This window comes from Ambystoma mexicanum, chromosome 10 (genome assembly GCF_040938575.1).
Source record: "Ambystoma mexicanum isolate Mex_15411 chromosome 10, UKY_AmexF1_1, whole genome shotgun sequence".
NCBI lineage: Eukaryota > Metazoa > Chordata > Amphibia > Caudata > Ambystomatidae > Ambystoma > Ambystoma mexicanum.
Genome location: NC_090932.1, coordinates 480,512,905 through 480,527,671, shown reverse-complemented (window position 1 = coordinate 480,527,671; position 14,767 = coordinate 480,512,905). Strand labels below are relative to the sequence as shown.

The 14,767-nt window shown below is 47.2% G+C and overlaps 1 protein-coding gene across 4 annotated transcripts in view; it reads left to right on the top strand.

The window, feature by feature from the left end:
• Positions 1 to 14,767, top strand: part of LOC138491509 (alpha-1,4-N-acetylglucosaminyltransferase-like) — a 674,441-nt gene that overhangs the window by 103,204 nt on the left and 556,470 nt on the right. The gene's annotated exons all lie outside the window — the stretch shown is intronic.

Here is a 14,767-nt window from a genome sequence, read left to right as displayed (position 1 = left end):
TGCTGAATATTTATTTGACTGTGGCAGATTCAAAACGTATTAAAACATGACCTATTCATCTTGCCTTATCGAACGGAGCATAGCCTTTGATAAGGTCACATTCTTTGGGCTGTTCTCAGGACATTAGAATTCCCAGTGGATCTGTTTGACATCCTTGCGAATATTCATCAAGACACCAAGTCATGTGTCAGAAATGGCAACAATGGCAGATGCACATTCTACTTTGACATTAATACATATTGTACTTGATGGATGTGTATTAGATTATCTTTTGTTCTCTTTATACATTAATGATCTTCACGGTAGCCTGGTTGGTATAGGAGCAGACATGTCAAAAATTGGTAATATGCCATTACCTATCCTGGCATATGTGGATGATACCATGTTATTAGGCAGGACTCCTTGGGCATTACAACTTTCAATTTCTAAATATACTACTTTTAGGAATCAACAAATTCTAAAGATTAATACTCTGAAATCTACCATACATTTTTGCTAAAACAGTAAGAGGAAAGCCAGTCACAATGTTTAGTAATGAAAATCCCATACCGAGAGTGACTGATTTTGATGATCTCCACGTTTGATTCTCTAGGTGCCTAAATGGTGAGGACCATATCAATAAAAAAGGCATCAGAATGAAACACTCCCTGCCGGTTGTTACCCATTTACCACATTTTCAAGGCGCAACATGTCAAGATGATTTTAAAAAGTGCATATTGCCAAAATAAAATCAGTAGCTAGCATGGGGCAATACACTGGGGCTATTCAAGCTCGATGCCCCTACAAATAAAATAACATGACTTTATTAAAAAACATGTCGGTCTTCCAAGATCTGCAGCTAACTATGCAGTACACATAGAACTAGGTTTGCATTTCATGGACGACAAATGTGTAGTTGAACCAATGCAACATTGGTTCTGCATTTGGACTAATCCAAAAGCGGACGTTTCTAGATCCTAATTAACAGTTTGCTAAGTAAGCCAGGCAGTAACACAATTCCATGGTTAAAACATGTATGCAACCAGTTAAGAACAATATGAATGCAGAATAATTTTATTCAGCAACACACATTAGATAGCACCACAATGTGGTATCTTAAAAATTGCCTTAAATTCTCTCAAAGAAATTATGAAACCTTCTAATCAAAAGCATTTGATGCTTTTGGCTAATACACGACAGGAATATCTCTCTTGGAATATATATATATATATATATATATATATAAATATATATATATATATATATATATATACAGTAAAAAAACTTTGTTAAAAGGACGTTATGGTTAAGTTGCGCTACTAAAAACCTATGAAATTCAGTAAAAAAACATTGTTAAAGGGACGTTATGGTTCCAAGTAAAACCGAAAAACCCCTGAAATTCGCCAGTTATGGTAAGCTAAGCAGCCATAACTCGCGCCACCACCGTGCACTGCTAAGACTAACACCCAGGACTTCAAATATGACATCACAAATATCATTGATGGCATCACTGATGACATCACATGACTAGCTCCCTCTTTTTTGTTCACTGACATATCTAAGCCAGGTGGATTTCTTCACTGTGAGTCAGGAATTTAAAAAGTAAAACGTGCTATATTTGTAGTCCTTACCCTTCTCATATGTTCTTACAATACTTTCCTTAGGGTACAGTTACATCATATGATACATATACATAGGAGAAGAAGGAATCCTGAAACACAAGAATCTTTTTTTTGCATGAAGTTAATTAGTTCGGTTATGAACATTTTCTGGTAATACTGCAGTTTTTTTGCTTACTTTATATGCTTCTATTTGTATGCTTTGTGGTCTCTTTATGTTTTGTGTGTAATAGTACAATTATGCAGTAAGGGAAGCATTTATAGATACTTATGTTTCACAGTATGCAAAATTCTCTAATGGAAGCATTTATCAATTTAGTCTCCAACACGGGAAGATTTCGAATATTGCACCTTTATAGTGCATGCTGCAGACAATGCCTACGTTTCTTCATGAATTCGTTCATGTACTGAAAGAACTCAGTAATGCAATGGAATTGGTTTAGCAATGCATTGCTTAATGAACTATTTGGCATATGCTAGTTCTTCAATGATCTCTGATACTTTTCTGCCAATATTATAATGACAATCCCTTGTGGAGGCTCTGCATGAAAACTAAATGCACATGTGATGTCATCAGTGATATCATCAATGACATTTATGATGTCATCTTTGATGGCCTGGGTGTTAGCCTTAGCAGTGCACGGTGGTGGTGCGAGTTATGGTTGCTTAGCTTACCATAACTGGCAAATTTCAGGGGGTTTTCTGTTTTTACTAGGAACCATAACGTCCCTTTTACAACGTTTTTTTACTGAATTTCATCGGTTTTTAGCAGCGCAACTTAACCATAACGTCCCTTTAACAAAGTTTTTTTACTGAATTTCATAGGTTTTTATTAGTGCAACTCAACCATAATGTCTACGAACATCTGATTTCCTTGCAGACCTTCCGGAGAGTGCCACATGACCATATGCTGGTGCACAGCATGATGACGTGTCCGAGAACCTGTACGCACTTCACAATAAGATCTGTGCTTCATGGATAGTTTGGAACTGCATTTTCTACTGATCTAGGAACTTTCAACTTCAATATTTCCCTTGCACAGCTCCAACACCTATTCCTACTCATCCATTAACAATCTAGTACACAGTACATACTTTTAGCTTTAGCAAAACTGCTATTTATCTTAAAATGGCATCAGCTAAGGCCATCCCTCCTCCCCAAGAGACACCACCACTGCTGTAATCAAGGAGCATAACAAACACTGCCCCCTACCTTAGAAATAAAACACGCGCAACATTTTCCCCTGTCCACCTGCCCCTGCATATTAGTGTTTGGTGCCTCTTCCCTCATTTCCCACCCCACCTTTCGTTCTTAGCACTCCTGCCAAAAAAAAAAAATACATCCAAAAACAGCAAAAGAAATGTTCCTTTAGGAACCAGCTTTCACAGTTAAAAAATAGAACTAAAAAAAAATGTATAGATTCCATCTACTTTATATTTCTCTGTAAAGTACATAGACTCAATAAGATGTTCCAAGATTTCCATTTTCATTTTGTGTTATGCTAATTTCAATATTGGGGCGTTCATCCTCCGTTCCAGGGACTGGAACGGTGGACAACGGCCCAGCAGCCCAAGTTATCAGCCCAAGTGAAGCAAGGGTGGATAACAAGGTCTCTGGACCATTATCCCCCCATTCCAGCCCCTGAAATGGGGGATGAAGGGCATTAGCAGCCTAGGTTCCCAAAGCAGGAACCTGTCGTACTAAAAAAGAGGATTTTTCGTCCAACACCGGAACGCCTGTGGCGTCCCGGTTTAGGAAGGAAAATCCTTTTCCAAGATGGCCACCATGGAAAGGGAAGGCGGGGTTTCCATACAGGGCCCCTCTTCGCTTTCCATGGCAGCCTGCAGAAGGCAAAAAGAGAACCCTATGACCATATTACCACGAGAACATTTTTTTTCCCTTTCAAATCTATCCTAATTTTGAATAACTGTACCACAAAGCCAGTTCCAGGTGGACATGGCCACTTTAATCATATGTTTTGTCCCTTCTGGTCATGGGAAGTAGCCAGATTGTCCGGATCATGACCTTATATCATGAACCGGACATTCTTGCCACTGCTATACCGCTATTTTATTTAACTACATTATGACACTTGTCAAATAAGAAAATACTGCCACATTTGCAAAACCATGCTTGTAGATCCTTGCCAATGCGCCTTACGTAAGTTTGCTGGAAATCCACCCACGTTTTATTTTTGCAAAAGTGTCAAATGAATGCACATACAATCGTCATATAAGCTACCCCCTCTGCACAAAATCCCACAAAACTTTGTAAACTCATTCGAAATCAGGTCCGAAATATCCCACCCATCTTCATCACCCCTCACCTCCCCAGACATTATTTCATATGTTTCACAAGTGTAATGCTCGCTCAGAAAATATTATTGTCCCGAGGGTTCGGCTATGTATTTTTATACATACATTGATCTATCGCAAACATTTCCAATTCACCTTAACACACTTTTCCTCTTTTAAAAACATACAAAATCTGGCAGCAGAGCGTGTCCATCTTCTGCTATTCTTATCCATTGCTGCATCTGCCTAAGGTAAACTGCCCTGACGTCACTAAATCATATGCCCCGCCCCTGAACCTCACATCACGAAACCTAGTGATATTCTACACCTTTCTCGGTGACGTTCCTCATCAGCGTAGCCAAACGCGCCCATAATCACCTACGTGACGTGACGCAGAACCTGAAATTCAACACACATTGACTAACAACACAGCACGTCACAATTCGCAATATTAAACCGTACTTTAAAAGAAAACAATAACACTGTACGATTTGTAATGTACTTTTATTTCACAAGAAACGCTCCGTGGAACATCGACTATTGCCATATTCAATCAAATTGCAAATTTGTTTCTTCGCTCACGATCCAAAATGTTTATCGTGAGGCACACGTTGTTCTTTTCACGTACATAACGTGTTCATTTTTGGTAAAAGAACCGCTTGGGTCGCACAGTGAATTCCAGTGCTTCTGCATCAACTTGGGGCTAGATCATCTTAAAGGATGTTATGTTACTCCTAATCGCTAGTACTGCGTAAGGGCATATGGCTGATCGTCCCAAAAAAGAGTCACTGTTATCCAGGCGTTGACAGCTACGTTCAGCTGCCGATTGAAGAAGCCGTCAGTTGGCATCTGGAATCTATGACAATCGCAGAAAGGCAGAATATATCTGTTTCGAAAACATAACAGAAAATGTGTCTCAAAACCCAAACTTTATTACAATGTATCTATTGACTTATTCATTTGGCACAGACATCAAACAATCTCAACAAAGAGAAAACAATGTGGAAACTGATACACAATTCGATTTGGTCATACATGTCATTTTAATGAAATATTAGCGTTGAACCTGGGTGAACCTAGTGGTGGTCTACATGCACCTCAATGCTGCACTCCAAATAACCATGTCAAAAAGACATCTACAGACAAAGATAGTACTTGTGATTCATTGCAATAAGCAATACAGAACAGATGAATAGAATATAACCCAAAAATAATCTCCAGATAATAAGGTAATGCTTGTTCCGGTATACAATCGTCAAAAATCAAACTTACATTATATTCACCATTTCCATTCTCTTTGCGTAAATCAGACCGTAACGCTCACTGCAATCGCACCAAAGATTCTTCATAAACTGAATTTACATGTTCCTTACACACTTTTGGAATGCATAACCTTATCAAATCTTCATTATTACAAACCTCCTGTCATTGCATTCCTTACGGAATGGACCCTTTCTCTCAAGGTCAAAAAACAATTGAACCTCATACTGTGTGTCCTAAGTGTGGGCTTCCTTAGCTCGCAACCAAAAATTCAAAGCTGCTGATCTTCACTCAGAATCAAAATACAATCTCACTTTGAAACAACTTGCTCACTGCATCCATGACAACTGTTATTCTCATTCACGTGCAGGGCCGCTCTTTGCATCAGACATTGCAAGTGGCTACCTCAGATGCCAGACTCTCGGGGGCACCAGTCTGACTCCATTATTATTTTAATTACATTTTAACACAGACACATGAGTCCTTTATTTGCCGCGCTCTAGTTGTACCACCAGCACATCAATTTATAAACATCAAGTGTTTTAATTAAGAGTGTAAAATAACCCAAAATTGCTTCTATTTACTATTAATAAATATTCAGCAACCAATATAAACAATATAGAGTAACGGGCATTCAGAATGTAGTATTACTCTGTAATACCACAAGATAAAGTTGAGGTTGCACACTACAGAAGCAACAATCTATATTTACAAGTCCACAATTCCATGACTTTACATCTCCATCCCTTGAATGCCAAAATGCAATCGCTTTCACCTGTACTCTAGGCACATTATATTGTGGAACACCTCCAAATGTACCGTGTGACTTTTGTGACAAAAAAACACCAGTTTTTTTCTTCTTGCAGCCATATCCCATCCCATCCTCATCAACCCTCACCTCCCCAGAAATTATTTGATAAGTTTAACAAGTGCAATGTTGTGTTTTTTAATATGTTTTTGCTGTGATGTCCGCGGACACCAAAACGTGGATCTTAGATGGCAGACGCATCGGAACAATCTGACGCACTTCACGCTCTTCACCATCCAATCAGCAAATGCGTCGCATGTCTGCAGACATGACGCAAGCCAATCAACCAATCAGTGTCCTATCCGCAGAGCGAACAGGGAAGTGTGTCACTAATTTATTTAGACCTAATATTTGATCGTTTAAAAAAAAAAAACTACTGGATGGATTTTCACCAAATGTACAAAAGCCCGCTTTCGGGACCAAGCTGCTGCTCCTGCTGCAAATCTGGTTAAAATCCGTCCAGAGGTTTGGGCTGTAGGCGTGCGCAAAATTTTTTCCCCATTCACTCTATGGGAAAAAAATATTTTTGGGCCCCCACCCTATAACTTTTCCCCCCCTGGACCAAACCTCACCAAACTTCAGAGAGAGCGAAGTTGTAAGCCGCCCAAAAAGTGCTCTTCCTATGGGATGAGCAACTTAACCATAACTACACAGCCACTACTGTGGTGTGTAATATATATATATATATATATATATGTGTATATATATATATATATATATATATATATATATATATATATATATATATATATATATGCATATATATACATATTCAGTGAAAAAACTTTGTTAAAGCGACATTATGGTTAAGTTGCGCTACTAAAAACCTATGAAATTCAGTGAAAAAACTTTGTTAAAGAGACGTTATGGTTCCAAGTAAAACCGAAAAACCCTTGAAATTCACCAGTTATGGTAATCTAAGCAACCATAACTCGCGCCACCACCGTGCACTGATAAGACTAACACCCACGACATCAAAGATTACATCACAAATGTCATTGATGACATCACTGATGACATCCCATGTCTGGCTCCCCCATTATTCCTTTACTAACATATCTAGGGCACATGGTTTTATTCAGTAGCAGGCAGCAAACAACAATTGAAAAGGTACTATATTTGTACAGTTATCCCTCAAGTATGTTTTTACAGAAATTCTATTAGAGTCCAGTCTAATAGAAGCAGGGCCCTGTGTATTTTTTAGAAGTCCACGGGGGGTGGGGGGAACAGGAGGGAGACACGGGGCATGAGCGGGGGGTGGGTGGAACAGGGCAGACACGGGGCATGAGCGGGGGGTGGGGGGAACAGGGCAGACACGGGGCATGAGCAGGGGGTGGGGGGAACTGGGCAGACACGGGGCATGAGCAGGGGGTGGGGGTAACATGAGGGAGACACGGGGCATGAGCGGGGAGTGGGGGGGCAACACGAAGGAGACACGGGGCATGAGCGGGAGGTGGGGGCAACACGAGGGAGACACGGGGCATGGGTGGGGGAACAGGGCAGACATGGGGCATGAGCAGGGTATGGGGGCAACAGGAGGGAGACACTGGGCATGAATGGGGGGTGGGGGAACAGGAGAGACATGGGGCATGAGTGGGGGTTGAGGGGAACAGGAGGGAGACACAGGGCATGAGCGGGGGTTGGGGGTAACACGAGGGAGACACAGGGCATGAACGGGGGGTGGGGGGTAACATGAGGGAGACACGGGGCATGAGCGGTGGGTGGGGGGGAACAGGGCAGACACGGGGCATGAGCGGGGAGTACAGAAGGGAGACATGGGACATGAGCGGGGGGTTCAGGAGGGAGACACGGGGCATGAGCGGGGGTGGGGGTACAGGAGGGAGACACGGGGCATGAGCGGGTGTGGGGGGCAAAATGAGGGAGACACGGGGCATGGGGCATGAGCGGGGATTGCGGGGGAACACGAGGGAGACACGGGTCATGAGCGGGCGGTGGGGGGCAACATGAGGGAGACAAGGGTCATGAGAGGGGGGTGGGGGCAACACAAGGGAGACACGGGGCATGAGCGGGAGTGGGGGGAACAGGAGGGAGACACGGGGCATGAGCAGGGGGTAACAAGAGGGAGACACGGGGCATGAGCGGGGGGTGGGGGGAACAGGGGAGACACGGGCATGAGCAGGGGGTGGGGGGAACAGGGGAGACACAGGGCATGAGTGGGGGTTGGAGGGAACAGGGCAGACACAGGGCATGAGCGGGGGGTCGGGGGGAAAAGGAGGGAGACACGGGGCATGAGCGCGGGGTAGGGAGGAACAGGGGAGACACGGGGCATGAGTGGGGTGTGGGGGGAAGAGGGGAGACACGAGGCATGAGTGGGGGGCAATAGGAGGGAGACACGGGGCATGAACGGTGGGTGGGGGGTAACACGAGGGAGAGACGGGGCATGAGCGGGGGGTGGGGGGAACAGGAGGGAGACACGGGGCATGAGCAGGGGGTGGGGGAACAGGAGGGAGACACGGGGCATGAGTGGAAGGTCGGGGTAACATGAGGGAGACACAAGGCATGAGCGGGGGGTGGGGGGAAACAGGGCAGTCACGGGGCATGAGCAGGGGGTGGGGAGGTACAGGAGGGAGACATGGGACATGAGCGGGGGTGGGCGTACAGGAGGGGGACACGGGGCATGAGCGGGGGGTGGGAGGTAACATGAGGGAGACATGGGGCATGAGCGGGTGGTGGGGGGCAACACAAGGGAGACACGGGTCATGAGCAGGGGTGGGGGGCAACACGAGGGAGACACGGGTCATGAGCGGGGGGTGGGGCGAACAGAAGGGAGACACGGGGCATGAGCAGGGGGTGGGGGTAACACGAGGGAAACACGGGGCATGAGCGAGGGTGGGGGGAACAGGGGAGACACAGGGCATGAGCGGGGGTGTGGGGAACAGGGCAGACACGGGGCATGAGCAGGGGGTTGGGGAACAGGGCAGACACGGGGCATGAGCAGGGGGTGAGGGGGAAACACGAGGGAGACACGGGGTGTAAAGACTGGAAGGGGGTGTCTGTACTTCTGCTCTCTATATGGTAGAGGAGAGGCACAGAAGACCCCAGCCAAGATTCTCTATTAAGGTAGCAATGGACGAGCAATCAAGGATTAGCTTCTCAGGAGGTGATGCAGGCTGGTTCTTAAGTACAGTGTAGTCCCCGAACTCCCACAAAGGAATGTCCACACACTGTATTACTGAAAACACAGTCTTTATATAATTAATATTCAAAGGTATGTACACAATCACAATAACGCACTTTGTACTCGGAAGTCAATAATGATAAATATGTACAATTCTAAAGTGGTACCACCAATGTTATCAAATCTCATTAAAGTGCATCAACTGTAAGGTTAACATGTCACACAGATTAATACCGAGGAAACCAGCAATGGAGATAGGAAGGAACGCAAGATGGTTGAAACATTAGGCAGAATACTGACCCCTACCACTAGGCACAGTTCTGTGTGGAGATCCCCCCACCTGGGCAACCTATAAAATAAAGATATATCGCACAAGCCCAGTCTATATAATGTTCGATAGTCTTACTTCATCCTATTAAGGTTTTACCCCCCCAATGTACCTAGCAGAGTAGAGTTCTCCTACGATGCGCCGACCAATCCTTCTTGAGTACCTCCCTTTCAGGCAGGAGCCACGGATCGTCAAGAGGTGTCGGGGAACTTCGCGTTCGGTGTCGGGGAATCGACGGCCCTTCTTGAGTGCCCTCCCTTTAAGGCGGGAGTCACGGGTCGTCGAATGTCCGACGGTGAAAAGGGTGAACTACGGCAGGGAAGTGACAGCTTCGCTCCTAGCGGTGTTCGTCGACGACAGAGCGTTGGCGTCCTGCAAGGAGGAGGCGTGCGGGGCACCTCGGTGACAATAGTTCTGGACCCCAAAGAGATGATGAAGAAACGTGGCCCAGCAAGGGCGTCGAGTCGTTGGCGTCTCTGTGGTCTTTAGGCGGCGGGAAACCCACCGGTGGATGCTCCTCGGCGCGTCAACGGTCGGGCCTTCTCCAGCGGGAGACAAGCGAGTGACGATGCAGACGAGAGCGTCCGATGATCAATGGAAGTTCTTAGGCAAACGGGAGCATGGCAGCTCCGGTCGGCGACGGCGGTCGTCGACAGTGGCGGACAACAGTCTGAGTGCTTCTCCTTGGAGTTCCGTAGCAGTCCCCGTATCGGGTCGGCAGCCTGTCGAAGGTTTGTCTACCAGGGAGCGTTGACAAAGATCAGCTGTGCATGATGGTCCCTCGTAGCTCGGGAAGAGCGCGCCTTACCAGGTCCTCTCTGGGTCAGTCCTTGGAGGTACAGAAGCTTTCAGATTGTGAAGGAGAGCAACAGAAATTCTTCTCGTCCAGCAGGGCTTCAAGGTCAAGCGTCAGTTAATCCAGTTACTCGTCGTAGTGGACTTCTGCTTCTGAACATGATTCCTAGCAGTGAGAGGTCCCCAGATATACTGTTCATCTCCCATTCATTCCGCTGGGTCACACTCAAGCATCCAATCACGACTACAGGCATTCATGCAGGCAGGCAGCCAATCAGGCACACAAGGTATTCAGGCCATTCACTTCTCTCCAGACACTCACAACAAGTTATGTGTATTGGGATAAGTACCGAGCCATTCAACACTCCAAGCTGCATTCATACCGGTTTTCGGGCAGGGTTGTCGCAGTCATTGTGTCAACCACCAGATACTAGACACCCACAACACAGAATGCATATTCGTCACACACTCTATTCACCCAGGTCCCACCCACAGGAGGTACCCACAACATACATCACCGGGAAGGATCCAGCTAGTCTGGCCGGGCCTTCACAACAACACCATATATGGCATTTCCACCCAACAGCCAGCCAGGGGGAAGGGACAGAGTCAGTGCTTCCCAGGACTTTGGAAAAACAAGGTAATGGTTAATAGAAAGCAAGAGGACACCAGGGCCATCTGGTTTTCCATCAGGAATCAACTGATCCCAATGGCAGGGCCGGGATATCCCAAAATGGAGGATACTCCGCGCACCTGTCAAATTCAGCATAGAGCTGCCACCAGTCCATACCCTGCTCTGCGGGCCACCCACAGGCGCTCAAAAACATACACTAGGGGCACAGGGTTGTACCCCCACCCATGGGTGCCATAAGAGTATCCCACGGGTCCGTTCACCAAACCAAAAGAGAGAGAGCTGCACCGCCAGGAGTCCCACATGAACTCCTGCGCGGAAAACACGACAGAACACATGATAAAAAGCAGTAAAGGACAAGGATACGGAGGCCCTGTCATTCCGATGCATTTCCAGCATAACACGGGGAATGAGCGGGGGGTGGGGGTCAACACGAGGGAGAAAGGGGGCATGAGCAGGGGCAACACGAGGGGGACACAGGGCATGAGCGGGGGTGGGGGGAACAGGGCAAACATGGGGCATGAGCAGGGGATGGGGGCAACAGGAGGGAGACATGGGGCATGACCAGGGGTGTGGGGGGAACAGGGGAGACACGGGGCATGAGCGGGGGTGGGGGGAACAGGAGGGAGACACGGGGCATGAGCGGGGGATGGGGGGATCAGGAGGGAGACACGGGGCATGAGTGGGGGGTGGGGGGTACCAGGAGGGAGACACGGGGCATGAGCGGGGGTGGGGGGTAACACGAGGGAGACATGGGGCATGAGCGGGGGGTGGGGGGGAACAGGGCAGACACGGGGCATGAGCGGGGAGTGGGGGGTACAGGAGGGAGACATGGGACATGAGCAGGGGGTGGGGGGTTCAGGAGGGAGACACGGGGCATGAGCGGGAGGTGGGGGTACAGAAGGGAGACACGGGGCATGAGCGGGGGGTGGGGGTCAACACAAGGGAGACATGGGGCATGAACGGGGGTGGGGGGCAACACGAGAGAGACACGGGTCATGAGCGGTGGGTGGGGGGCAACACAAGGGAGACACGGGGCATGAGCGGGGGTAACACGAGGGAGACACAGGGCATGAGCGGGGAGTGGTGGGGAGCAGGGGAGACACGGGGCATGAGCGGGGTGTGGGGGGAAGCAGAGACACACGGGGCATGAGCAGGGGGTGGGGGAAACAGGGGAGACACGGGGCATAAGTGGGGGGTGGGAGGAACAGGGCAGACATGGGGAATGAGCAGAGCTTTGGGGGTACAGGAGGGAGACACAGGGCATGAGCAGGGGTTGGGGGGTAACACGAGGGAGACACAGGGCATGAGCGGGGGTGGGGGGCAACACGAGAGAGACACGGGGCATGAGTGGGGTGTGGGGGCAACACGAGGGAGACATGGGGCATGAGCGGGGGTGGGGGGAACAGGGCAGACACGGGGCAGTAGGTGGGGGGCAACAGGAGGGAGACACGGGGCATGACCGGGGGGATGGGGGAACAGGGGAGACACGGGGCATGAGCGGGGGTGGGGGGGAACAGGGGAGACACGGGGCATGAGTGGGGGGTGGGGGGATCGTGAGGGAGACACAGGGCATGAACAGGGGTGGGGGGACAGGAGGGAGACACGGGGCATGAGCAGGGGGTGGGGGATAGTGAGGGAGACACGGGGCATGAGCGGGGGGGACAGGAGGGAGACACGGGGCATGAGCGGGGGTGGGCAGATCGTGAGGGAGACACAGGGGATGAGCGGGGGTGAGGGGGAACAAGGGAGACACAGGTCATGAGCAGGGGGTGGGGGGAACAGGGGAGACACGGGGGATGAGCAGGGGGTGGGGGGATCATGAGGGAGATACGGGGGGTGGGGGGATCATAAGAGAGACACGGGGGAAGAGCAGAGGGGGTGGGGGGATCATGAGGGAGATACGGGGCATGAGCGGGGGGTGGGGGGGAACAGGGGACACACGGGCATGAGCAGCGGGTGGGAGGAACAGGGGAGACACAGGGCATGAGCGGGGGGTGGGGGAGAACGGGAGGAAGACACGGGACTGAGCGGGGGTGGGGGGAACTGGAGGAAGACACAGGCATGACCTTACTAGCAGGCGGCAGATCCCGCTCCTCGGGATAAACAAAGATGGCGGGCGTCTTTCAAAATACGACACACTGCACGCTGCACCACAGCCAATGGGAAAGCACGTAACATGTCCGCGGACACCACGCAAGCCGCTTGCCCAATACCTGTCCTGTTCAGGGAGCGAACAGGGAAGTGTGTCCGCGAAGCGGACACAGATATCACTAATTTTTTCAGTCCTACTTTTTGGCCATTTTTTAAAAACTACTGGGCGGATTTTCATACAATTTGCAAAAGCACACTTTCGGGACCAAGCCGCTGCTCCTGGTCCAAATTTGGTGAAAATCCATCCAGCGGTTTGAGGCGTGAGCAAAGCTTTTTCCCATTCAGTCTATTGGAAACAAACGAATTTTGGGACCTCCCTTATAACTTTGCCTCCCCTGGACCAAATCTCACCAAACTTTGCAAGAAAATTCAGAGTGGGCCATATACTTTTGGTTCAAAGTTTGGTGTGGATTCGTCCAGGGGGAGCGATGTATATATATATATTTCAATGAAAAAACTTTGTTAAACGGACGTTATGGTTAAATTGAACTAATAAAAACCTATGAAAATAAATGAAAAAACTTTGTTAAAGGGACGTTATGGTAAAGTTGCACTAATAGAAAAGAATGAAATTCAGTGAAAAAACTTTGTTAAAGGGAAGTTATGGTTCCAAGTAAAACTGAAAAACCCTTGAAATTCGCCAGTTATGGTAAGCTAAGCAACCATAACTCGCGCCACCACCGTGCACTGCTAAGCCTAACACCCAGGACATCAAAGATGACATCACAAATGTCATTGATGACATCACTGATGATACCACATGTGCATTTACCTTTCATGAAAAGTATGTACAACGGATTCTTAGTGTAATGTTAATAAAAAAGTGTCAAAGATGATTGGAATAAATATCAAGTGCTAATCAGTGCATTAAGCTATGCATTGATATAAATAGCATTCTATTATTAACTTCAATCCAGTATTCTAAGGTACTCATGTAGAAACATAGACATTGTGTGCAGCATACATGATGGAGGTGCAATATTCATAAGCTTGCCATGTTGAATAGTGAAATGATAACTGTTTTCATATTAGAGTTTTTGGTACAGTGAAACTTGTGATAAGTAGGTAATAAAACCCACTTACTACATAATTGCATTATTATAGACAAATCACAAAGAGACAACACCACATACAAATATGAATATATACAACGGATTTGAAGTAAGAATAAAAACAGCAATAGTAGCAGAAAGTGTTCATAACCTAACTGATTACCTTTATGCAGAGAAATGATTGCTCTGTTTCAAAGCTGTTACTTACCCTATCTATGTATATCACATGATGTGTCTGGACCCTAAGGAAAACAGTGTGAGTACAACATATACAAATATGAGCATATATAGGGAAAGTACAGTAATAAAAAAAACATCAAAACTATCAGAAAGTGCTGATAACTCTACTGATAATTTTAATGCACACAAAGGATTGCTGTCTTTCAAGGTTGTGTCTTCCCCTATGTATATGTTTCATATGATATGACTGGACCATAAGGGAATTATTGCAAGAACATACTTGAAGGATAAGTCTACAAATCTAGTACATTTACAATTTTTAGTTCCTGACTGTTACTGAAGAAACTCATGTGGCCTAGATATGTCAGGAAAGGAAAAAAGGGGGCATCAGACATGTGATGTCATCAGTGATGTCATCAATGACATTTGTGATGTCATCTTTGATGTCCTGGGTGTTAGGTTTAGCAGTGCACAGTGGTGGCGTGAGTTATGGTTGCTTAGCTTACCATAACTGGCGAATTTCAAGGG